Below are 27360 nucleotides of genomic sequence, written 5' to 3' on the forward strand. Positions count from 1 at the left end.
TTGTGACTGCAAAACTTAATGATTCAATGCTTTTCCCATGAAATTTATCTTCCAATACTGATAGTTTTTTAAACAAAAAATATGAATTAAATATCAATTAAAATTTTATCATTGTTTTCAGAAACTGTGACTTCACTAGTTATGAACAGACTTGAAATGTATAGTTTTTAAGTTTGGAAATTCTTTGTAGTTTCATTTACTTTTCCAGGAAGGGAGTGAGATATTTTTTGCCACTGTTGCCTGGTTTTTGTTTGGTTTTTGATCATAAACAAAACTTAATGGAGCCTCAAATCTACTAACTCGGTCCTCCTCTGGCAATATGCCTTTTTCTGATTTCTAGATATCACTTGATATTTTTAACACACTAATTTTATTATTTAAAAATTTATAAAAGTACTCAGAAGTAAGAAGCAAATTAAATTTGAAACCTTAGTAGTAATACCATCATCCAAAGTCATCATCAATAATATTTTGGCATATTTTATTTTAAAATACATTTCAGCACAGTTTAGTTATATTTGTTATATCTATCAATAAACTGTTTTCATATGTCATTACTTTTATGGATATAATTTTTGACGTGTGACTAATACTAAATCTTATATACTTGCTATAGTTGACCTTGTGAGACATTTAGATTTTCAACTGTTTAGTACTTTAATAACCAGTTTTTATTCTAATATCATTATTAGAATAATAATATTACTATAGTGTTATTATTATTATTGTAGCAATAACTTGTTTTTAGAATAAATATCCTATTTCTCATTTAACTTGATTGGATCCGTGCATGGACAATTATGTTGGGAACATAGAATGTAACTGGCCCTGTTTCAACCCCTTAGATGTGGCCCTCAGTTCAGGGAAGGGAGGAGTTCTCTACTGGGCTGATAAAGCAGAATTCAGAAACATTGTTTTCTTCTTTACCTGGTGTTTTACAAAACCAGAAGATGTGAGTGTGACTCGTAAAGGCAAGAGCATGTATATTATGCAAAAGCAGCCTGAAATATTTTATTCACAGATAGACAGACAATGCTTGACTCCCTGCTAATCTGAAATACTTCATGGGGAGGGCCAGGGAAATCAAAACAAAATTTCAGAAGTAGAATGAGCTATTTGGTGTATGTCTCCAAGGCCAATAAATAACAAGAAGGAGGCCGGGCGCGGTGGCTCACGCCTGTAATCCTAGCACTTTGGGAGGCCGAGACGGGCGGATCACGAGGTCAGGAGATCGAGACCATCTTGGCTAACACGGTGAAACCCCGTTTCTACTAAAAATACAAAAAATTAGCCGGGCGTGTTGGCGGGCGCCTGTAGTCCCAGCTACTTGGGAGGCTGAGGCAGGAGAATGGCATGAACCTGGGAGGCGGAGCTTGCAGTGAGCCGAGATCGCGCCACTGCACTCCAACCTGGGAGACACAGCGAGACTCCGTCTCAAAAAAACAAAAAAACAAAAAAACAAAAAAAAAACAAGAAGGAAAAATAAATTTCTTTGCTAACAACAAGAAGGAGAAATAAACCTTTTTGCTCTAAAACATTTTCCAATTATCTCCACGACACTGGAGGGAAGGACTAACAAAAAAAAAAAAGAAAGAAAGAAAGAAAAAAAAAAGAAAAGAAAAAAAAAGGTGGGGCATGGTAGCTCATGCCTGTAATCCCAGCACTTTGGAAGGCCAAGGCAGGTGGATCACAGGGTCAGGAGGTTGAGACCATCCTGGCCATCCTGGCTAACACGGTGAAACCCCGTCTCTACTAAAAATACAAAAAATTTGCCAGCCGTGGTGGCGCCCGCCTGTAGTCCCAGCTACTTGGGAGGCTGAGGCAGGAGGATGGTGTGAACCCAGAAGGTGGAGTTTGCAGTGAGCCGAGATCCCGCCACTGCACTCCAGCCTTGGCTACAAAGCGAGACTCTGTCTCCAAAAAAAAAAAAAAAAGTTCCCAATGCACAAATCAATCAAGAATTTCACCCCCAACAGTAAAAAAAAAAATGTGAAAGCAGTCAGGTTTTAGTCACTGTAAATCACAATTTCAATTCCACCCCATCCAAAGAAAGCTATGTACGTCCTTCTCATTCCAAATACATACAGGCCATGAGTTAATAATCTTTCATTCTTCTAAAATACAAAGAGATTTGCTTTTTTACTTTCATTTGTAGTTTATAGCACTCACAATTAAATTGATCCAAATGTATTTGAGGTATATTTTATATATATATATATATATGGATCAAAGGTCAATGCTATTGTCTATGCATTAGCCACTCCCATTTATGAGAATTTTCTGAACTTGTTGGTATATCTCTTAAATGGTGTCCGTTGGCCACATTTCTTTCCTGAGAAACAACTGAGCAGCTGACAATGAAAATGAAGCTCTCTGCATTCCTGTTAGGCATACTGCATACATCTTAGGCTCTCTGCATGCCTCTTAGGCACTTACATTTACATATATTTGTATCTCATTACATAGTGATACAGTCCTAAAATAAAGTAAATAATGAGTTATTTTCTAGACAAATTTGATGAGGCTTTTATTTGATAACAAATTAAAATTATGCCACCAGATGCCTATACCTTGACTTATAAAATGTGTTATGTTCTGCATGGGCAAATAGAAAGTGCAGAAATTGAACGGCCTGGTAAAATTACCTAAATCCACAATGCCACTGGACAACATTGAGCTAGATATTTAAATAAGTCAAAGTAATCAAGTAGTTGAGTTCACTGATAAAATTATACTTGGAATCTTACATCATTCCCAGATTAATATATACAATGTATATCAAATGTCATTGCTATGGGAATGGAAACTGTTACACATGAGGTTAAATTTTTATAAAGAGTTTTTTTTCCTCTAGAACTGACATTGAGAAACTTGATATCCTCTCTTTATGGCATGTCTTAAGAAAATGTCAACCCAATGTCAAAGGATAATTAATTTTTTTAAAGAAAAGAAAAATAATGGTTCTCATACAAATGTAAAATGAATATATGTTCATGATTTTATTTAACTGATTAATAAATAAGAGTGCCACAGGATGTTTTAACTGGTTCAAAGGAGAATACAAACAGCAGAGAATATATAGGCAGACATTCATGCTGAAATGAATTTGCTTAATAAAGGCAAAACTAGCCAATATCCATAGGGTGATGGTCAAATATATCTACACTGGATAATTTGCATTTTCATGGACAGGAATTATTTGCAATTTACACAGTTGTGAAATAGGTAAAACAAACAAAAAGTGAAAGGTTCAGAAACCCCATACAATCAGCTAAACTAACATTTAGTTTTCCATTGAAAATATTTAGTAATTTTTTGAGACCATTTCAAAGTTTTTCTTAATTTTTCTCTGCTCTAAACAAGTATATAAATTATTTCCAATGAAAATTAGAGCTTTTTCTTTGTTGAATTAGTATTTTGAAAAATTTATAGAAGGAGACGGAACATAAAAGCAGTCGCCAAGTTTATCAATTAAGTCGGTACGATTACAAATCCCAATTGAGACATATTTTTAAGTATATTTTTCTTTCCAAGACAAATAGACATTAAACAGTTCTAATGTTCATATCCTTTATGTTACATATATATGTATAGATGTGTAAGTATATGTATGTCTACATGTATATAAAAAGACACAAACACATAGTTATTTCAGAGAATTATTTATGGAAATATGTTGGGTTTTCTTTTTGTGAAGCTATGTTATCAAGAAGTTATTCTTAGTTTTACAGAAAATAAAACAGCTCTAGCTCTTTGTATCATAAGATAAATATCTGTTTATAAATATCAGTATTTTCTAATACTTCTAATGTACTCTTTTGGAGGTAATGGTATATGAAACCCTATAAGAGCAATTCTACTTCATTAATTAATTCGGAAGAAACACAAGTTTTTAAGACCCAGTGTATGCCAACAATTGACAAAGTCATTAAGGTAGACAAAGATGGGTAGAGCCTGGGCTTTGGCTATGAATGTTAGGAAATGAATCACTGAAAGTAAAACATGTTTAAAAGATTAAAATAACAAAAAATGGTTTGAAATTAATTTCAGTTATTGGCCATCAATTGGTTAGAAAGAGTAATTAAGAATGAGTCAAAGCTTTTTTCTCTTCATTTAGGTCAAATATGTCATAAAAATAGTCAATTTTAGATTATTATAAGTCAATTATGTCAAAATGGTTGAATGACGTCATTGAAATTAATCTTTAGCTTGTAATGCTATCATTTCAGTTTTAATTAATATTGGGGCCAAAATGTTCATTAGATACTGTTTTTAATGATCAGTTTTTATGCAAATGATTTATATAAGTCAGAACTTCAATGTTTGGTAGCTGTTTGATTTTTAGGACATTATATATTGAAATGTACACTGATTATCCTAAAGTTGTAAATATTTAAGAAACTTTACAGCAAAAAGTCTAAAATAAAGATATATTTATATTATTTCCAAAACAGAGAATTTAAATTGATTCAGTAGTCAAAGAAACTGTTTGTAAATAAAATGTAACAAACTATATATTCCTTGGCCCCCAGACATTTTAAAGTCACTTTTCCTTTTTATATACATGTTCTAATATTATAAGCAGTGAGCTCAGGAATACCCTAATTTGTCTTTTGTATATTTTCAGCACATTGTGCTGTTTCAAATTCTATTATTTTACTCCAATTCTTTTGTTTACATATTGCTTTTTTTGCTAGCGTTTTTCATATTTTAAAATATATTACTATATTGTATATAGTAATATTGTGTTTCTATTTCTCTTTCTTCATGTTTTATTTTGTTCCATAACCTTTGGCTTGTCCTTTTTATTCCATATTCCCATTTGTAGATGTAGTTTTCAAAGGTGCTTATTTACACAAACTTAAGACTCTTGGGCCAGGCGTGGTGGCTCACACCTGTAATCCCAGCACTTTGGGAGGCAGAGACGAGCAGATCACGAGGTCAGGAGATCGAGACCATCCTGGCTAACACTGTGAAACCCCGTCTCTACTAAAAATACAAAAAATTAGCCGGGCGTGGTGGCGGGCACCTGTAGTCCCAGCTACTTGGGAGGCTGAAACAGGAGAATGGCATGAACCCAGGAGGCAGAGCTTGCAGTGAGCTGAGATTGCGCCACTGCACTCCAGCCTGGGCAACAGAGCGAGACTCCGTCTCAAAAAAAAAAAAAAAAAGAGAGAGAAATGTTAAGTAAGAATCTCATTTGAGCTACATGTGTGAAAATATGTCTTTTACATTATAACAGATTTTGGATATGAGTGCTGAACTGAGGCTTTTCACTTGATATGCATTACAAATTAGAATTTTTCACTCACAAAACATGCTTATGACAATTTTATATGTGAATAGAATTGTAAAAATTGCCTTGTTATTGAATAAAATGTTTAAAGTACCTCATAGGATGAGGAAAAAATGGAAGGGTTAATTAACAAGGATACAAAGCGTAAAAGATAGAGAAGAATAAGAGTTCAAATAAAATCGAATGAAAAGACACCATCTTGTGTAACTCTGTAGTTAATTGTGCATGTGTGCTATTTTTCATGACTTGGAGCACGTTATTTTTGGCCAAGAGCTTCCATTCTATCTATGGATATGCCAAAATTTTCCTATTTTAGATCTAGTCTCCAACTCTCAAGATAAAAAACAAAAAATTATTAAAACCTCTGACTCTGATACTGAATGCCTGCAAAAATATCTCCTCCCATCACCTTGCAACAGATGACTTGCTCGTACACCTTTTTGACTACCACTCCCCATCAAGGGTTCTCTCCTTCGAGACGGCAGTAATTCTCTATGTATTTCATGTTATGTGCAAACTTTACTTTCAAAGAGTTGTTACCTATACTAATGTATTTACATCATTCACTTAATATATTTTCTCTATCAGTAAAATTGGTTTAGATATATTGGATTAGGATAGAACACGTCACAATTTTTCTCACCTTCATGATCAGTTTTTTTTTTTTAGTCGGACCGTTTTTCAGTTGGTGACAGTGTCAGAAATTAAATAAAGTTGTTAAGAATAGGTAAGGGTAAAGAGAAGGGTGTCCTTATGTATCAACTTTGCATATTTAGTTTTTTCAAGTTCAATAAGACCCTCCTCTTCCTTCAAGGAAGATGATTCCTAGGCATATTTGTTATTTCTATCAAAACAGCTGAGGTTTTTTTTTTTTTTCATTCATATTGTTAAAATACCAATTGTGGAGCGAAAAATGCTTCACCTGGGACTGTCCCCTGACAGGCGGTGCGACGAGGTCAGGCCCGCGCCCGCCAAGCCCTAGGGCCGCTGCCGCCGACGGCCATGGAGGACGAGCCAACCCGACAGCCTGGAGGGCTGGGCGCCGCTCCGGGAGGGCCTCTTCGCCGATCCCCAGAGGCACCGGTTGCGCTTCCTGGTGGCTTGGAACGGCGCGGAGGGCAAGTTTGCTGTGACTTGTCACGACCGCACCGCGCAGCAGCCGCAGCGGCGCGAGGGGGCCCGGCTGGGGCTGGAGCACAAGCCCGAGGCCGCCGTGTCCCCGCCCATCTGGGCCGGCCGGCTCTCGGCCGCGGGGTTCCGCGGCGCGCGCCGGCAGCTAGCGGCGCTGTGGCCGCCTCTGGAACACTGCTTCCCACGGCTGCCGCCGGAGCTGGACGTGGGCGGCGGCGGGGCCTGAGGTGTGGGGCTCGGGCGGTGGGCGCTGCTCTGGCCGGCGCGCGCGGGTCCCGGCGAGGCGGCGCTGCAGGAGCTTTGCGGGCAGCTGGAGCCTACCTGGGCGCGGCGGCCCACGGCTGTGGCGGCGCCACCGTGCGCGACGCTCTCTTCGCGGCTAACGGCCGCGCGGCCGACGGCGAGAGCCCGCGCGAGTTTCGGGAGCGGGCCCTGCGCGCCTGATGGGTCGAGGCGGACGCGCGGCTGCGTCAGGTAAGCGAGGCCGGGCCGCCGGCATTCGTCCGCGCTTAGGTGGCCTGGGACCCTGCGAGAGGCTTCCCCGGCGCCGAGAGCCCTGGCTGACGGCTGATGGGGAGGAGCCGGCGGGCGGAGAAGGCCACGGGCTCCCCAGTACCCTCACCTGCGCGGGATCGCTGCGGGAAACCGGGGGGAGCTCCGGCAGGGCCTGCAGAGAGGACAAGCGAAGTTAGAGCCTAGTGTACTTGCAGCTGGGAGCTGCGCTAGGCCCCCGACCTTTGCCCTGAAGATGCTGGCGGAGCAGGATATTGTAACGGGAATTGCCAGAAATACCGCAAGCAAACTGAAAACAATCCATCCATGTGGGAAAGAATAACACGGACTAAACAATTCTAAGTCTGTGTATGCGAGGGGACGTCGCAAGTGGGATAAAATGGTTTAAAGGAAGAAATGGCTTTTAGGAGTTCGGGTGTTTTAAGTAATATAGACTTGGTCAAATGGAAAGCCGGTAGAAAGTGAGCTTTATTCATCAGTTTAGAATAACCGCATTAGTGCCCTTTTAAGCTTGAAAGAGGTAGTTTGAGCGAGTAATTATTTGAGTGGTAAACTTACTGAACTTAAGGGGACGGGGAAGTTCATGTTCATAGAAGGGTTTAGGAGAAAGTATGCCTTCTAAATCCACACCTACAGTTTACTAAGCAGAGCCAGGCTGGAGTCTCGGCTCACTGCTCTTATTAACCTGAATGATATTTTTCTGTGCATTCTTTTGAGGAAGGGGAGGTGAAGAGAAGAATTCAGCCTAAGCTAAATATAGAATAAGCTTTCTAAATTAAAATGGTTTTATAAAAGCTTGTTAGTGGGGTCATTTTTGTACTGTGAGCTTTATGTGTAAATGTCTACACACCCGCTTAACGTGTTGATTTCACTTTAGGCTATGAGGAAACCACAGGGGAGTTTCAGGCCAGTCAGCTTTTCATCTTCAACTTTATAACTTTCACCTTAGGATATGAGGAACCCACAGGGGAGTTTCAAAAATGGTATCATTTTGTATCAGACTTGTTTTTTACACACTTGGTTTCTCACAGAGATAGGTGGTTTCTCCTTAAAATCGAACATTTATATGGTGTATTTTACTGTAGTTGCTATCAGAAAAGTTAGTTTTCCCAAATTTAAGTTCGCTCTGGGGTACTACAGCATGAATGTAGTTCATTCTGTTGAACTAGCTGTTCACGTTAGTGTAGTTGACATATTTATCTAGAACTCAAAAATGAGGGGTTGAGAGGGGAAGCTAAAATTCACAGCATGTCCAAATATATAATTTTAATATTTACTTTATATTTAGAATAGAAAAGCAATTGATTCTAGAATTAGACCAATTGCTAGCATTGCTAGGATATATAAAATGAAGCTAAATGTTTTAACTCTGGAATTTTTCTGAATAGTCTAAGAAAGAAGGCTGAAATGTACCACTTGCCTTTTGACTTTTGCGTGTGTGTTTTAATTTTGTTCAGTGAGGCTTTCACTTAAAAAAAATGATAATATTATTACCTGGATAAAAAATACAGCTGAAAGTAGATCACTTTAGCCTTAAGCAGAAGGATGGAAATAGAAGAATTTAAGAATGTATTGGTTGAAAAAAATCTATATTATTTGATTTTATTTCTCTTCTTGTGGGAGTAAAATAATTTCCAACCAAATCATTCCACCTAGATTATACACTGTTCAGTTTGTTTTCTGCCCTGCAGCACAAGCAATAACCAGCAGAGACTGGAACCACAGCTGAGGCTCTGTAAATGAGTTGACTGCTAAGGACTTCATGGGAATATTAACCTGGGGCATTAAGAGAATCAACATGCTAAAGTACTTGGAGACAGCTCTGTAATGTTTTATGAGGTTTTGTTTAGTTGAGTTTTGTTTTGTTTTTTGAGAGAGTCTTGCACTGTCGCCCAGGCTGGAGTGCAGTGGTGCCATCTTGGCTCACTGCAAGCTCTGCCCCCCGGGTTCACGCCATTTTCCTGCCTCAGCCTCCCCAGTAGCTGGGACTGCAGGCGCCCACCACCACGCCCGGCTAATTTTTTGTATTGTTAGTATAGACAGGTTTCACCGTGTTAGCCAGGATGGTCTCGTTCTCCTGACCTCGTGATGCGCCTGCTGTGGCCTCCCAAAGTGCTGGGGTTACAGGCGTGAGCCACCACGCCTGGCCCTTATGAGATTTTAAAAAGGATTACAGCCTCACAAAACCTTTACAGTCAGAAAAGTCAAATGAAAAAATATCCACAACCTCAAACCTTCTTTTGGGTCCTTTTCACTGCATACTTAGTGCACAGTTGAGATTAAATTTTGTACTCTGCCTCTCCATTTAATTTAAAATACTCTTTTTTTTTTTTGAAACGGAGTTTGTTCTTGTTGCCCAGGCTGGAATGCAATGGCACTGTCTCGGCTCACCGCAACCTCCGCCTCCCGGGTTCAAGCGATTCTCCTGCCTCAGCCTCCCCAGTAGCTGGGATTACAGGCATGCGCCACCACGCCCAACTAGTTTTGTATTTTTAGTACAGACAGTGTTTCTCTATGTTGGTCAGGCTGGTCTCGAAGTCCTGACCTCAAGTGATCCACCCGCCTCGGCCTCCCAAAGTGCTGGAATTACAGGCATGAGCCACGGTGCCTGGCCAAAAGTCTCCATATTATTATTAAACAATCTTCAGAAGCACAGTGCTGAATGACTACAGTAATAATATTCTGCCATGGATATATCATAATTTTCTTAACAATTTTTGTTTTATTGGGCGTTTTTGATGGAGGATGATAACATTTTCGTATTTAATCAATATTTTAAATTGATGTATTGAAAGTTGAGAACATGAAGGTTTATTTAGTTTTGTTTGTTGGGTATGTATTACACTGTCCTGACTTGAGCTTTATTCACATTTGCTCTCTAGGTTATTCAAGGACACGGAAAAGCCAACACCATGGTAGCATTAATGAAAGTTTACCAAGAGGAAGATGAAGCCTACCAGGAATTAGTTACCGTGGCAACCATGTTCTTCCAGTACTTATTGCGGCCATTTAGGGCTATGCGAGAAGTTGCAACTTTATGTAAGCTTGATATTTTGGTATTTTTTTTAATTTTTATTTTATCACATTTACTATTTGTCATATATTATTTCTTTATTTACACTTAATCTTCAATCTCTGTACTTTGTTTGGGTTTACTCTTATGTTTATTTACTTATTTATTGATAGAGATGAGGTTTTGCCATGTTGCTCAAGCTCGTTTCTAACTCCTGAGCTCAAGCAGTCTGCCCACCTCGGCCTCCCAAAGCGTAGCATTACAGGCGTAAGCCACTATGCCTAGTTCACCCTCATGTTTAAATATTGAATTTATATTTAAAATTGATAGAAAATGAAGACATTTACATTGGTCATCTTAATAGCTTAAGATTCCTACAAATTTTAAAGAGTTAAATGTTTTTTCTGGCGATGATTTTTTTTTTTTTTTTTTGAGATAGGGTCTCTCTTTGTCAGCTAGGCTAGAGTGCAGTGGCACGATCTTGGCTCACTGCAACCTCCTCCAGGTTCAAGTGACTCTTCTGCCTCAGCCTCCTGAGTAGCTGGGATTACAGGTGTGCACTACCATGCCCAGCTAACTTTTTTTGTATTTTTAGTAGAGACGGGGTTTCACCATGTTGGCCAGACTGGTCTCGAACTCCTGGCCTCAAGTGAGCCACCCGTCTCAGCCTCCCAAAGTGCTGGGATTATAAGCGTGAGCCACTGCGCCCAGCCTGATGAATTGTTTTTGATGTGATGTTTATTTGCTTCAGTTGTTTTCCTCTAAGGACTCATGCAGATTTCTTAAAATAGGATGAAAATTTAAATAGCAGGACCCTAGATTGTAATTCAGTAACTTAAATTTTAGTAAATACAGTTATAGCTCTTGCTTCATTGAGCCATCAAACATCCTTGTGACACCATTCAGGAAAGGCATTCTTATTCCAGTATTACAAATTAATCTAGAGTCTGGAGTTGTTAAATAGCTTGCCTTGGGTCTCAACAACGGGAATCAAAAGACACCTAAGAGATCTCTTGATTTCTGCCCCCTGCACTGGGCCATCTTTCCACATATAATCTCATGCCCCCTGCCAGATGATTGTACTATAAAAATAGTATCACATTTAGATGAAACTCATGCCACTGTAACCTGTGGATAAAGTTGTTCTGTTCATTATTTTGAAAGTCTATTATTTGGAGAGTCTACTTCTTGCATATATTTTGCTTTCTTCTTTCTTTTTTTTTTTTTTGAGATGGAGTTTCGCTCTTGTTGCCCAGGCTGGAGTGCAATGGCGTGATCTCGGCTCACGGCAACCTCCACCTCCTGGATTCAAGCGATTCTTCTGCCTCAGCCTCCCGAGTAGCTGGGATTACAGGCATGCGCCACCATGTCCCGCCCGGCTAATTTTGTATTTTTTTAGTAGAGACGGGGTTTCTTCATGTTGGTCAGGCTGGTCTCGAACTCCTGACCTCAGGTGATCTGCCTGCCTCAGGCTCCCATTGTGCTGGGATTACAGGCATGAGCCACCGCACCCAGTCTATATTTTTCCTTTCTTTAAGTAACAGCTGTTTTAAGATACCATTCACAGACTATATATATATATATATATATATAATCCGTATATATGTATACATATATGTATGTATATATGTATGTGTATATGTACATACATATATGTATATATGTGTATATATGTATACATATATAATCTGCATAATATACGTATATATGTATATATACATATATGTATGTGTGTATATATGTATGTGTATATGTATATACATATATGTATGTGTGTATATGTATATACATATATGTATGTGTATATGTATATATACATATATGTATGTGTATATGTATATATACATGTATGTGTGTATATGTATGTATACATATGTGTGTATATGTATGTATACATGTGTGTGTATATGTATGTATACATGTGTGTGTATATGTATGTATACATGTGTGTATATGTATGTATACATATATGTGTGTATGTATATACATATATGTGTGTGTTTATGTATATACATATATGTATGTGTGTATATGTATATACATATATATGTATGTGTGTATATGTATATATACGTATATATGTATGTGTGTATATATGTGTATATGTATATATACATATATATGCATGTGTGTATATGTATATATACATATATGTATATGTGTATATGTATATATACATATATGTGTGTATATATGTATATGTGTACATATGTGTATATGTGTATATGTATGTGTATATATGTGTATATGTGTATATGTATACACGTATATATATATGCATATATATAAAATATACATATATAAAAAGATGTACAATTCAGTGATTTTTAGTATATTGAAAGTTGCACAATGATCATTACTATGTAATTTCAGGACATTTTCACCTCCAAAAGAAACCCTGTACCCATTAGTCACTCCCAACCCTGGGCAACCACCAATCTACTTTCTGTCTCTGTGGATTTCCCTACTCTGGACATAGCAACAGCATTATTGAATATGTGGTCCTTTCACTCAGCACAGTGTTTGCAAGGCTAATCCATGTTGTAGCAAATACCAGGATTTCATTTCTTTTTATTGCTCAGTGATATTCATTGTATGGATATATTGCATTTTATTCATCAGTTGATGGACATTTGGGTTGTTTCCCCTTTTTGGCTATCATGAATAATTCTGCTATGAATGTTTGTGTGTGAGTTTCTGTGTAGACATATCTTTTCATTGCTCTTGTGTACGTACTGAGGAGTAGGATTGCTGGGTCCTATGATTACTCAATGTTTAACCTTTTGACAGACGCCAGATGGTTTTCCAAAGTGGGTGCATCATTTTATATTCCCAGAAGCGGTAAATGAGGGTTCCAATTTGTCCACATTATCACCAACACTTGTAATTGTGTGTCTCTTTGGTTACAGCCATCCTAGTGGGTGTGAAGTGGTATCTCGTTATGGTTTTGATTTGTAATTCCTTGTCGGCTAACTTGTACCTATTTCTTATGCTTTGTAGAAGAAAAATTGCATATTGGATGACATAGCTGTACCCGTCTTAGTTCAGGCTGTTGTAACAAAGTACTGTAGATTAGTGGCTTATAAACAACAAAACTTTTTTTCTCACAGTTCTGGAGGCTGGGTAGTCTAAGATCAAGGTGCTGGCAGATCCAGTGTCTTGTGAGGGCCAGTTTCTTAATTTGTAGATGACTGTCTTGCTGTGTCTTCACATGGTGAAGAGCAGAGAGAGAGATCCTGTGTCTCCTCTTCTTTTTATAAGGGCATTAATCCCAATTTTCTTGAGGTCTCCACCCTCATGACCTAATTACCTCCCAAAGGCCCCATCTTCAAATCCCATCACACTGGGGATTTAGGTTTCAACATATGCATTTTGGGGGGACCCAAACATTCAGTCCAATACCAGTACATGTTATAAGCATGAATATACAGATACTGTCTTTTAGGTGATAATATTACATATTCCTAAAAGAAATGATAACAACAGCTAACACTTAAGTGCTGTTTTCCAGGCCCTGTGCTGAGTGCTTGACAACACAGATCACTCATTTAAACAATTGTGTATTATTATTAATAGAAGCATAAGTTGACAACATTCCTCTCTAGAAAAAGTTATTCTAGGCATGTGAAGTGAAAGTAGTTTTTTTTCCCCCCACTTTATGCCCCAGAGGGTCCTTTTGTCTTCCAGGTGGTGCTCAGCTTAGAGCCTTATTCATATGCAGTAAGGGACTGCTGAATGAATGAAAATTTAACTGACTGAGTAGTAGTGTAGTTAAATTAATCCATGTGACCAATTTCCTTTCAATTTCCTAATGGTTCTACATAACTATTAGCTGTTACTAAGATAATTTTCCCTTCTGTCTGTAGAAGTCCTTGGATGAGGATGACCTAGGTCCTAGAAGGGTAGTTGCCCTGGAGAAAGAAGCTGAAGAATGGACCAGACGGGCTGAAGAAGCTGTCGTCTCTATTCAAGATATCACAGTGAATTATTTTAAGGAGACAGTAAAAGCATTAGCAGGTGATAATCTAAAAAATGCTATACGCAGATACGTGTAATTGATTGTCATTTTATTCAAATACCATTTGAGTCCCTCTTACGCACTAGGCACTGTGTTTTCTAGGTGGCGAGAATTCAGTGTCAAGCATTAAGAGACATTGTACAGTCTGGTGAAGGGAGAGAAATCTTAATTATCTATTCACTGAAGCACACAGAAAATGGCAGTGACAATAAATGGCACAAAGAAGAGAGACATGGGGCTCTGAGGGTCTGTGAGAGAGAAATTGGGCTTGATCAGGGTGGTCACTGAAGGCCTCTGAGAAGTGGCGCTTCCCCCAATATCTGAAGGGTAAATGGAAATTGAGAGAATAGAAAAAGTGAGGAGTGTTCCGGGCAGAAGGAATAGCACTGGCAAAGGTCCCCTGGCTTGAGGGAAGTTGGCAAATAGGAGCTTACAGAAAACCTGCGGGGCTGGATCGCAGAGAGTGCAGGACAATGTGGTATGAGGGAGAATGCTGGCAAGACAGGCAGGGATCAGACCGTGCAGGGGCTTATGGGCTGGGTGAAGGACTTTTTTTCAGTCTTAAATAATTGTTGATAAAAACACCAAATAGGAAACAACTTAATGTCTGTCAGTTTGTTAAGTTATGGTACAAAGAGAAAACTACATAGCTATTAAGCATGATTCATGATTTTTTTTCAATAAATGGCACGAGTTTCTGATATATTGCACAGAATCAACAAGATATAAAGCAGAATGATGATCCTGGTTTTTTGGTCAAACTATCCATATGAGCCTGTCTGTCTAGCTAGTCATAGAAACAATATGGAAGCAAGTGTGCCAAAATATAAGAAGCAGTTGCCTCAACTAGGTGAGATCATGACTTATTATTGTCCTTTTAAAAATTGAATACCTAAAATTGTATATTAATGACCATGTATTATTTTTATAATAATAAAAAAGTTAATAAAACAAAATTTCTTTTAAAAAAGATGTTCTGCAGGTAGTATGGAGGCAATAAAAAAAGAATTAGCTCATGATCAATGTTTCCCTTTTTAATGAGGTGTAATTATATTTTATTTTTATAATCCAACAGGAATGCAGAAAGAAATGGAACACGACGTGAAGAGATTTGGCCAGGCTGCCTGGGCCACAGCAATTCCCAGGTTGGAAAAACTTAAGCTAATGCTAGCTCAAGAGACTCTGCAACTCCTGAGAGCGAAAGAGTTGTGTTTAAATCACAAAAGAGCTGAAATTCAGGGAAAGGTAAGACAAAGATAAACATAACTTTGTTTTAAAAATACACTTTTATTTATTTATTTATTTATTTATTTTGAGACAGTCTCGCTCTTTTGCCTAGGCCGGACTGCAGTGGCACGATCTCGGCTCACTGCAAGCTCCGCCTCCCGGGTTCATGCCATTCTCCTGCCTCAGCCTCCCAAGTAGCTGGGGCTACAGGCGCCCGCCACCGCGCCCAGCTAATTTTTTGTATTTTTAATAGAGACGGGGTGTCACCGTGTTAGCCAGGATGGTCTCGATCTCCTGACCTTGTGATCCGCCCACCTTAGCCTCCCAAAGTGCTGGGATTACAGGCGTGAGCCACCGCGCCCGGCCCCACTTTTATTTTTTTAAAATTTTGTATAAATAAAGGATACAAGTGCAGTTTTGTTCCATGGATATATTGTGTAGTGGTGAAGTTTGGGCTTTTAGTGTAATCATCACCTACATAATGTAATTGTACCCATTAAATATTTCTCATCCCCCCTCCCACCCTCTTACTCTTCTGAGTCTCCAGTGTCTATTATTCCACACTGTCTGTGTATACACTACTTAGCTCCCACTTATAAGTGAGACCATGTGGTAAAGCACACTTTTATTTTTAGATAGCACTTTTCTTTCCAGGCATTGTTAAAGAGCTTCTTTTCTTCACTTATTCCAACACCATCTCCTATGGAAGGTTAGACATAAAGTTTTCCTTTGGTTAAGATGTTTCAAAATACCACATTGTAGGATTCACTTTATAGTAACACCAAGCCCAGTATTGAAGTGGGTACTGTACTTGAAAATCAATCCAGCAAAGTTTTCAGTACAGCTTTAAAATAATCAAAGAGATACTTCACTGAAGGATCATAGACACTTAAGTTTTTTCCTATATTCTTATGACTTTAAAGCAGAAAACACTGTAAACACCTGTCTTAGTTGGCTAAGGCTGCTATAACAATATTAAATATCACAGATTGGGTGGCTTCAACAATGGACGTGTATTTCTCACAGTTCTGGAGGCTGGGAAGTCCAAGATCAAGGTGCCTGCAGATTCACTGTCTGGTGCGGATCCTCTTCCTGTCTAGTAGACAGCTGCCTTCTTAACTGAGTGCTCATACAGCCTTTCTTCTGTGTGTATGTTTGGAGAGAAAGAAAGTGATCCCTGTCTTTCTCTTCTAATAAGGGCACTAATCCCATGATGGGGGTGCTATCCTTTTGACATAATCTGAACCTAATTACTTCCAAAGGACCCACCTCCAAATAACATCACATTGGGAGTTACAGTGTCAACATATGAATTTTGGGGGGACACCGATATGCAATACATAATAATACCTCATTGCCATGTATGTTTCTCAAAACCTAAATGTTTTTCTCTGTTTCAAGGATGGGATAAAGTATTAGCATCACTAGATGAAATGAAAAAGTGATTCTTTCCTATTTGCTCTTTTATATTTAGTACGGAAGAAGGAATAGAAAATAGCTAGAATGCTTCTAAAGTTTGTTTTTAATATACTATTTGTTTTAACTTATTTTTCTTTTTTCTATGAAAATAAGATGGAAGATCTTCCAGAACAAGAAAAAAATATAAATGTTGTAGATGAATTAGAAATACAATTTTATGAAATTCAGTTAGAACTATATGAAGTTAAATTTGAGATATTAAAAAACAAAGAAATACTGCTTACTACACAGTTGGACTCTCTTGAAAGACTTATAAAAGGTAAAGTTTTTATTTAAGTATATAGATTACAATGTTTATAAATTTAAGGAAATACAGACCATATTATCAATTACTTTTTGTAAACTGTAACATCTGAAAATTTCCTAAAGTTTTCCTTCAGTGGTTTATTATTCAAATAATATATTCATTGTTAGCACATAGCAAAACAAAGAAAGAAAAATGATTATTACCCCAATCCCATCATCTAGAGATGCTCAATGGTTGGCTGGGCACAGTGGCTCAGGCCTATAATCCCAGCACTTTGGGAGGCTGAGGCGGGCAGATCACTTGAGGTCAGGAGTTCCAGACCAGTCTGACCAACATGGTGAAACCCCGTCTCTACTAAAAATACAAAAATACTAAACCCTGTTTCTACTAAAAATACAAAGTCCAATGTCGTGGCACGTGCCTGTAATCCCAGCTACTTGGGAGGCTGAGGCAGGAGAATGGCTTGAACCCGGGAGGTGGAAGTTTCAGTGAGCCAAGATTGTGCCACTGCACTCCAGCCTGGAAGACAGAGCGAGACTCCGTCTAAAAAAGAAAAAAAAAAAAGACAGATACTTAGTGGTAACAATTTGCTGTATAACTTTGTAGATTTCAAAATATGCTGATATGTAAAAATATACATTTTTAACCAAAACTACATAACCAGTTCAGTAACATCTTTTTTAAAATTTTTTAATGTTTAAGGGCGCATAGCAGATATATATATTTATGGGTTACATGAGATATTTTGACACAGGCATACAATGCATAATAGTCTCTTTTTCATTTAATACATAATAATTGTCTTTCTATTTCAGAAATAATAAAAGTATCAAAATTTTAATGGCTGCATAGTATTCCATTATATGGATATACCGTGATTTCCAAATTTCTGCTGTTTTGAACAGTGGTGTAGTGAACTTTCCTTTACACATGTCTTTGAGTATAGGACAGATTATCGCCTTGGAATAAATATCTAAGGATGGAATTATTGGGTCAAGGGCAATGTATATTTTACATTTTGCTACGTAACAATACAGCAGTCATCTGAGATACATTTTTCCTCACCTCCGTATTATTTTCTGATTTCTAAATTTCATACTATGTAGTGGCCCTCTAGATAGGTTGTACATTTAAAATGACACTCCCAGGCTGGGCGTGGTGGCTCACGCCTGTAATCTCAGCACTTTGGGAGGCTGAGGGGGGGCAGATCACTTGAGGTCAGGAGTTCAAGACCAGCTTGGCCAACGTGGTGAAACCCTGTCTCTACTAAAAATACAAAAATTAGCCGGGCGTGGTGGTGGGTGCCTGTAATCCCAGCTACCTGGGAGGCTGAGGCAGGAGAATCGCTTGAACCTGGGAGGTTGAGATTGCAGTGAGCTGAGATGGCACCACTGCACTCCAGCCTGGGCGACAGAGTAAGACTCTGTCTCAAAAAAAAAAGAAAAGAAAAAAGACGCTCCCATCAGCAGAATATGAGTGTGTATGTTTCCCAGACTCATGCCATTCTTTTGCATTTTTGCTTACTTGACAGAGAAAATGGCAATCTTCCAATTTTCATTTATTTAATTATGAGTGAATATTGAACAAAATTTTGTATGTTTACAAGCCATTTGTACTTATTTTATGAAATGCCTAGTCATAGTCTTTGTCCATTTTTCTTTGGAATATTTCCTTTCAACATTAAGAATAATGTCCTCTATTGTCTGTCATATGTTGCAAATAATCTCTCCTTGTCATTTGCGTTTTCTTGCCTTTCAGAAATATTTAAGTTTTATGAAGTCGTGTTTATCGATTTTTTCCCCTATGGCTTCTGCTTTTAGTATTATGTCTGGCAATAGTCTCCTATCCCAAAATTATGTCAATATATATTTATGTTTTCTTTCAGTATGTTTATGATGTTATTTTTTAAAACATTTAATTCTTTAGTCCAGGTGGAATTTATTTTGATTGTGGTAGGAATTGAACCTTTCCCTCAAATTGTTAAGCAGTCCCAATCACTGATTTTAAAAACATTTTCCCTAAATGTTTAACATTTCTCCAGTTAAACATTAGATTGACTTTGGTCTGTTTCTGAGTTGTTCTCCTCCATTGGTTCGTGAGTGGCTTCTGCTGCTGGCTCCATACTGTTCCCATGACTGTCTTGGAGGCACATTTCAGGGTCTGGTAAGGCAAGTACCCCCCACATTACTTCACAAGTTTTCTGACTATTTTCACTCCTTTATTCTTTCAGATGAAATTTAGAATCAAGTTCAAAACAAAAAACTCTTTGGAATTTTGATTGTGGTTTTGCTTAAAATTAGAGATTACTTTGGGGAGAATAGTGGTCTTTGCAATTTTGAATCTTCCTACCCAAGAACATGGTATGTCTCTCTCCATTTATTTAAATCTTTTTTCCTAAAGTTCCTCCAAGTTTAATAAATTTCTTCACATAGATCCTGAACTTTTAGTTTAATCCTGAGTATTCAGAATTTTTTTCAGTAGTTTCAGGTTATAAGCATTTTACATATTTAGGAAAAAAATTACATTAAAAAAGAAGTTAATCTGGAAGGATGCATGCCAAATTGTTCATAATGTTTTTCCTCTGAGAATGACTCAGAAGGTTTGGGGAAGGAGCAATAGAATTTCACTGTTTATTTGATGTACTTCGGGTGGGTTTGAATTTGTTACAGTAAGCATGACTTTTAAAAAATCAATATGTAATCAAGATTAAATATCACTAAGGCATCTTAATAATATATTGCTGGTAGAATATAAGTTGCCTTTCTGGAGGGCAGTGTGGCAGTGGGTATCAAGATCCTTAAACACTTACCTGGTAAGGAAGTGATAAAAAGCGTACGCAAAGATTTATACAGAGATGTTCATCACAGTGAAATGAATAATAATGGAACATTGGAACAGCCTAACAACATGGATTGCTTAAATTAGAGAATACTATGCTGCCATTAAAATTTATCTTTTTTAATTTTTTTTTGTTTTTGGAGATGGAGTCTTGCTCTGTTGCCCAGGCTGGAGTGCAGTGGCACGATCTCGGCTCACTGCAACTTCTGCCTCCCAGGTTCATGCTGTTCTCCTGCCTCAGCCTCCTGAGTAGCTGGGATTACAGGCGCACGCCACTGTGCCCAACTAGTTTTGTATTTTTAGTAGAGATGGGGTGTTGCCATGTTGGCCAGGCTGGTCTTGAACTCCTGACCTCAGGTGTGCAGCCTGCCTTGGCCTCCCAAAGTGCTGGGATTACAGGCGTGAGCCACCGCACCTGGCCTAAAAATTTATTTCCATCCCATGGAAAGTGTTCTTTTAGAACTCCATTGATACGTGTAGCTATGTAAGTAGTATGTGTATGTGTGTGTGCATGTGTATATATACGTATGTCTATACAGGTATATATACATGCATATACTACTTACATGTATATACACACATGCTACTTAATACATGTGTATAGTCATGTATATATACACATGTGTATACGTATATTACATTTATACACATAGATTTTTTATATGTTAATAGTGATTCTCAGTGGTGGGATTACAAGTGATCTTTATTTTCCTTACATTTAAAAAAATTCAATGTATTTTTACAAATAATAAAATATGTTTTAAACAATCATTAATACCTTTTTAGAAAAACAGGATGAAGTTGTCTATTACGATCCATGTGAAAGTCCAGAGGAACTTAGTCATTGACTGTGGTGGGGCTGCAGGACGATAAGAATTCGGAAGTGAAAGAACTCAGAAGGCAGTGCCAGCAGCTGGAGTCTATTAAACGGGGCAGGATCTGTGTCAAAAGAGCTTCTCTCCAGAGTAGAAAGGTGGGTACACTCAGAGCGGCTTTCTTTTCTTTTCTCTTCCAGAGATTTATTCTTGTATGAAGGATAAAGAGGTATTGAAATAAGGTTTTTACCAACACAGTGATTAATTTTTTGTGTGCTTATGAACTTATCCATGGCTATAGTTAAAATGATTTTTAATATGTTTCTTAAAAATATTATTTTTTTCTTTTGGGTTTTAAGCATTTAGCAAATCTCAAGGTTTTAATTTATTCATTCAACAACTATTTGTTGAATTCCCACTGCATACACAGGCACTTTATTTTTATTTTTTTTGAGACAGAGTCTTGCTCTGTCACTCAGGCTGGAGTGCGGAGGCATGATCTTGGCTCACTACAACTTCTGCCTCCTAGGTTCAAGCAATTCTCGTGCCTTAGCCTGCCAAGTAGCTGGGTTTACAGGCACGTGCCACCACGCCCAGCTAATTTTTGTATATTTTGTAGAGACGGGGTTTCGCCATGTTGGCTAGGCTGGTCTTGAACTCCTGACCTCAAGTGATCCGCCCACCTTGGCCTCCCAAAGTCCTGGGATTACAGGTGTGAGCCACCACCCCCGGACCACAGGTACTTTAAAAACCACAATAGGTAGAAACTCTATTTCTAATAACCAGCTATAACAATTCTAAATATATTTTACTGTAAATTATTGAGTACACAAAACAATTACAGATAACAATATTCAGCTCACCTCAGACCTTGTATTTGGTGATTTTTTTCTTAATTTTTAAAAATCCATGAATACATAAAAAGATAACACTAAGAAATTTAATTTTTTCTGACAGAAAAGGAAGCTTCTATATATCATTTTTATGTAGACTTTTATGTGTATTTACTCATATTTACTATACTTTTCTCCCTTTTTTTTTTTGATGCACAGTCTTGCTCTGTCTCCCAGGCTGGAGTGCAGTGGCGCGATCTTGGTTCACTGCAACCTCCACCTCCCAGGTTCAAGCGAATCTGCTGCCTCAGCCTCCTGCGTAGCTGGGATTACAGGTGCCTGCCACCAAGCCTGGCTAATTTTTGTATTTTTAGTAGAGATGGGGTTTCACCATGTTGGTCAGACTAGTCTTGAATTCCTGACCTCGAGCAATCCACCTGCCTCAGCCTCCCAAAGTGCTGGGATTACAGGCGTGAGCCACTGTGCCGAGCCTACTATACTTTTCTTGTTAGAATTAAGAAAACATGAAAATTGTGACTTTTGTAGCTTACAAAAATGTTAATTACTCTTCCATGTAAATACGAATACTTAAAAAAAACTTGGCTAGGTGCTGTGGCTTATGCCTGTAATCCCGGCACTTTGGGAGGTTGAGGTGGGAGAATCACTTAAGGCCAGAAGTTCGAGACCAGGGACAACACAGTGAGACCTCATCTCTGTGGTGCGCACGTATAGTCCCAGCTACTCAAGAGGCTGAGGCAGGAGGATTGCTTGAGGCCAGGAGGTTGAGGCCTCAGTGAGCTGTGATTGTACCACTGCACTCCAGCTAGGGTGATAGAACAAAACCCTGTCTCTAATAAAAATTAAAAATAAAAAAATTTGTTAGAAGAGTATATTCTTTGCATGTTCGTGTTTAAGAATTGTACTTCTGGATTTAGGAACTGTTATTCAGAGGATTTGAAGATCTACAGGCATTTGCCCTTTGCTCCACATTTCAGAAAACCCACGAGCCCCAAGAGGAGTCTCCTTTGGCACTCCCATGGTGCTGTGGATGAACAGATGCCTCCACCTCCTTGGCAGTGTTACATGTATATGTATATAAAATGCTCCTGTGCCTTCTCTTATCCAGACTTGGAGCATTAACCTTCACTCTCAAGATATAATCACTCCCCCTACCCCATTTAGAGAAGCTCTTTCCACTGATTCTGGAAATGTTGGAATTTGGAAGGCACTCGGTTAATAGAATGGTAGTTGAGGTGAGCTCTCAACTTGGGTTCAGATCACAGTCTGGCCACTTAGGCAGTAGTCATGTGACATTAGGCAAATTACTTAAATCTCTTTTGGGCTCACAGTTTTCTCCTCTGTTAAAAGAGGATGATAGACCAGGCACGGCACCCGTAATCCCAGCTACTTGGGAGGCTGAGGCAGGAGAATCGCTTGAACCCAGGAGGCGGAAGTTGCAGTGAGCCGAGATCATGCCATTGCACTCCTCCAGCCTGGGCAACAAGAGCAAAACTCAGTCTCAAAAAAAAAAGATAGTGGTAATAATACAAATTTCATGTGACGATAAAGTAGCATAAGGCATGAAAAGTACTTATCATTGAAGCTAAAACCTACTCAATAAATGTTAGTATTATCTGTGAGTATTACTGTATTATTTTTTACATAGATTAAGGATTTTATGTACATATAGCATATTATATATTGGTATAGTGAGTGGTTAAGCACAGGTGAAACACAGTTATAACAATTTTTCAGGTATTTGTAGGTTGCTCTGCATTTGTAGGTATGCTTGGAAATGTAATTAGTATTTATAATGTTATGGGGAAATGTGTTTAAAACAATCACATTAAAACATTGTTGGGACACATCCCATTTAAGAATGGGGGCTGCCTGTATGTCCTCTCATGGTTGGCGGATTGTTTTCACCTCTTAAAGCACTCTGCTGGGAACAAATTATTTCCATAATCAGCCAGGCAACTCTCATCATAGACTGTGGAGGAGAGTACCATTGGGCCACACCAGAACTAATATTAATGAATGCCTTACACTACGCCCAAATGCAGTGCTTTCTTCTTTTAACCTTTTATGCTATACCAGGGTAACATTAAAAACCATGTAGGTGATTTGTATTATTCCACCAGGATCAGTGCAAAGAAAATCATTGGCTCAGATTGCAACAGGCTGAAGAAAGCATAAGATATTCTCGTCAGCATCACAGTATTCAGATGGTGAGTGTCCTCCGAAGGAAAATGTTCTATGTTTGTGTAGCGTGACATGCAGGCCTAGACTTGTGGAAACTGGAGTTGCGCTGCCCTGGACCTGCAGCTGTCAGCCAATTCACCTCCAGGCCTGCAGTCTGGGCGCAGTCTTGGGGTGGTAATGTTGGGGTACAGCCTCTTTCTTTGTCAAGACATTTTTATTGTATGCCACGACATTTTTGTAATGTTGAGCAATTTACAAATATACATCTGCTTAAATATAGAAAAGAGACAAGATAAAAAGGAGCAAAAGAAAAAAGAATAGATCAACCAAGAACGTCAAACACTCCAACGATTGAGAGCATTTAAAGACGTAAGTTCTATAAACAATCACCTCATCTACACTTCTGGGGAAATAAATGAAGAGTGCTCTAAAGAGGAAAGTATTAAGAACAGGTCATTCAGAACGTGAAACATTTAAAAAATAACATTATTTCTGGTGTATCAATAAAAAGCAACAACAAAAATAGAATATCAGTGATTCAAAACCCATGATATAAAATAACTGCTGTTTTTGACATCACAACACGCTTGGGTTCCTGCTCTGCACTCTTCACTGAGTAGTCCTTACTGGCACTGGTGGTTTAGATTGGCAGGGAAAACTGAAAACTGTTCAACTCCCTTGACTTTAGCTGGCATTTCCTCTCATTTGTAATAAACAATTCTTTAAAATGTTATCCAGGCAGCATTGTGATATAAGTGTAGTGAAAGTGCCCAGTTAAAAGTAAAATGTGTTGTTTTTTTTTTTTTGATATCTACAACTTTCTTTTTTCTTTTTTTTTAAAGTATATACTTAAGAGGATGATGTTATTTTTTATGTTCCAGGCCTACATTTGTATTTCCTCTACAAAATGATCCTCAGTCTGTAATTTTTGTTCTATTTGACTTTATTATTAGAGATAAATTCCTTTAATTAAAAAAAGCTACTATGAAGATTGAAAAAATAATTTTTTGGTTTTATTTTTAGTTGACACATAATTGTACATATTTATGAGGTATAGTGTGATATTTTGATACAGGTATATAATGTGGAATGATCAAATCAGGGTAATTAGCGTATCTATCACCTCAAACATTTATCTAAAGGTAAATAGGTTTTTTAAAATAATGTAAATAGGGAGTCCGGCACAGTGGCTCATGCCTATAATCCCAGCACTTTGGGAGGCTGAGGCGGGCGGATTGCTTGAGACCATGAATTTGAGACCAGGCTGGGCAACATGGTGAAACCCCAGCTCTCCTAAAAATACAAAAATTAGCTGGGCATGGTGGTGCATGCCTGTAGTGCCAGCTACTTGGGAGGAAAAATATCAATTGTGCACATATTTTTGTAAAATTATACATAAACACTTTATTTTTTATGTCATTCTAAATAATTTTTTGTATGTTTCTATTTCCAAACGTTGTTTGGTAATATATAGAAATATGATTGATTTAGTTTATTGAGTTTGCGTATAACCACATTACTAAACTCGCATATTGAGCATTTTAATAGGTTATTTTGAATACTTTTACATAGACTGTTGTCTGAAAATAGAAACAGGTTTATTTCTTCCTTTCTGATGTGGATGTCACTGATTTTTTTTCCTACATTACTGATCTGGCTAGGACTATCAGTATAAAGTTGAATATAAGTGGTAAAAGAGCTGACTTCTTGCCTTGGACCCAGTTTTTAAATCAGTTGGAGAGTCGCCATTAAGTGTAATTCAGTGGTAGTTTTGTTTGTTTTTGTTTGTTTTGTAGATGCCCTCTATCAGGATAAGTTCCCTTTTCTCATTTTGCTGACAGTTTTTATAAAGAATAGCTATTGAATTTTGTCAAATGCTTTTGCTGCATCTGCTGAAATGACACGTTTATTCTTCATCTACCTAATAATGTTGCAATTTATATCTGTTGAGCTTTGAATGTTGAACCAGCCTTGCATTCGTGGTATAAATCACTTGTTTGTAAAGTATTGTTTTTAAATATTGCTAGATTTGATATCTTAGTATTGTATTTTTATATTTGTCTTCATGCGTTTTTGTTTTCTCATAAGTGTCTGTACCCCCCTTTTTTTTTCTTTAAAGAGAAATAATGAGAGAGATTGTCTCTCTTGAAGTTCTCAGTGCCTGTGCATTGCTGCCACTACACAGCTAGTATCATGACAGCAGCTTCAGAACCAGAGCTGGCTTCCAGGCAAGGCTGGGTGGGGAAGAAAGAGAAAAACAAAAGAATTATTTCTCTATGCCGAGACCAGCTCGGTCAGGGAGACCCTAACCTAGCGGTGCTAGAGGAATTAAAGACACAGACACAGAAATATAGAGGTGTGAAGTGGGAAATCAGGGGTCTCACAGCCTTCAGAGCTCAGCCACGAACAGAGATTTACCCACGTATTTATTAACAGCAAGCCAGTCATTAGCATTGTTTCTATAGATATTAGATTAACTAAAAGTATCCCTTATGGGAAACGAAGGGATGGGCCGAATTAAAGGAATAGGTTGGGCTAGTTAACTGCAGCAGGAGCATGTCCTTAAGGCACAGATCGCTCATGCTATTGTTTGTGGCTTAAGAATGCCTTTAAGCGGTTTTCCACCCCGGGCGGGCCAGGTTTCCTTGCCCTCATTCCAGTAAACCCACAACCTTCCAGCATGGGTGTTAGGGCCATTATGAACATGTTACAGTGCTGCAGAGATTTTATTTATGGCCAGTTTATGGCCAGATTTTGGGGGGCCTGCTCCCAACACTCTACATATGCTCCATCTTGCAGAGGCTTCATTCTTGGTTCTCTAACTAAAAACAGTAGAAATTTTGCACACCTGGGTTAGAAAAAAAAATTGCCATTAAACCCACCCCTGTTACAGGTCACTATTGGTATTTTGATTTTGCTTTCAATCCATCTGTTATTGTTTACTTTTAAGAGTCCTTGATAGTTGCTTTTTATGTCCAGAGTTTTAATTTCAGTCAGAAAGAGAAATAGGCCTTGGTGAGCATGCTTTGTCTTGGCTGGTGCCAGAAGTCTATACTCAAAAATTTTTTAAATAATTTTTAGTTGAATAACAAGTTAGACCTGTGCTTAGCTTTCTCATTGTTTTCCTAAAAATAGAAGAAAAGGTTTTAAATACTTTAACTACGAAATAATTTAAAGCAGGTTTAAAATAAACTCCTTCATTTTGCCTGTTCTATTACTCTGTTCTCACACTGCTAATAAAGACATACCCAAGACTGGTAATTTATAAAGTAAAGAGGTTTAATTAACTCACAGTTCCACATGGCTGGGGAGGCCTCCCAATCATGGCAGAAGGTGAATGAGGAGCAAAGTCACATCTTACATGGTGGCAGGCAAGAGAGAGAGCATGTGTGCAGGGGAATTCCCCTTTATAAAACCGTCCAATCTCATGAGACTTATTCACTCTCATGGGAGCAGCATGAGAAAGACTCACCTCCGTGATTCAGTTACCTCCCACTGTGTCCCTGCCACAACGTGGGAATTGTGGGAGCTAAAAATCAAGATGAGATTTGGGTAGGAACACAGTCAAACCATATCTCCTATATACATTCACACTAGCATTTTAGTTTTAGAACTAGTTCTATGTTACTATCTGAATTAATTTTTCCACAATTTTGTAAGGAAAAATAATGCCTTCTTTGAATTTCATGTGTAAATGATATTTTTAGTTGTGTGTCATTTTGTCCAATAAATTCTGAAAATCTTTGTA

General features: G+C 38.1%; 1 pseudogene; it reads left to right on the forward strand.

The window, feature by feature from the left end:
* Window positions 1-790: 790 nt before the first annotated feature.
* LOC749803 (WASP homolog-associated protein with actin, membranes and microtubules-like) lies at window positions 791-27360 on the forward strand (annotated as a pseudogene).

This window comes from Pan troglodytes, chromosome 16 (assembly GCF_028858775.2).
Source record: "Pan troglodytes isolate AG18354 chromosome 16, NHGRI_mPanTro3-v2.0_pri, whole genome shotgun sequence".
NCBI lineage: Eukaryota > Metazoa > Chordata > Mammalia > Primates > Hominidae > Pan > Pan troglodytes.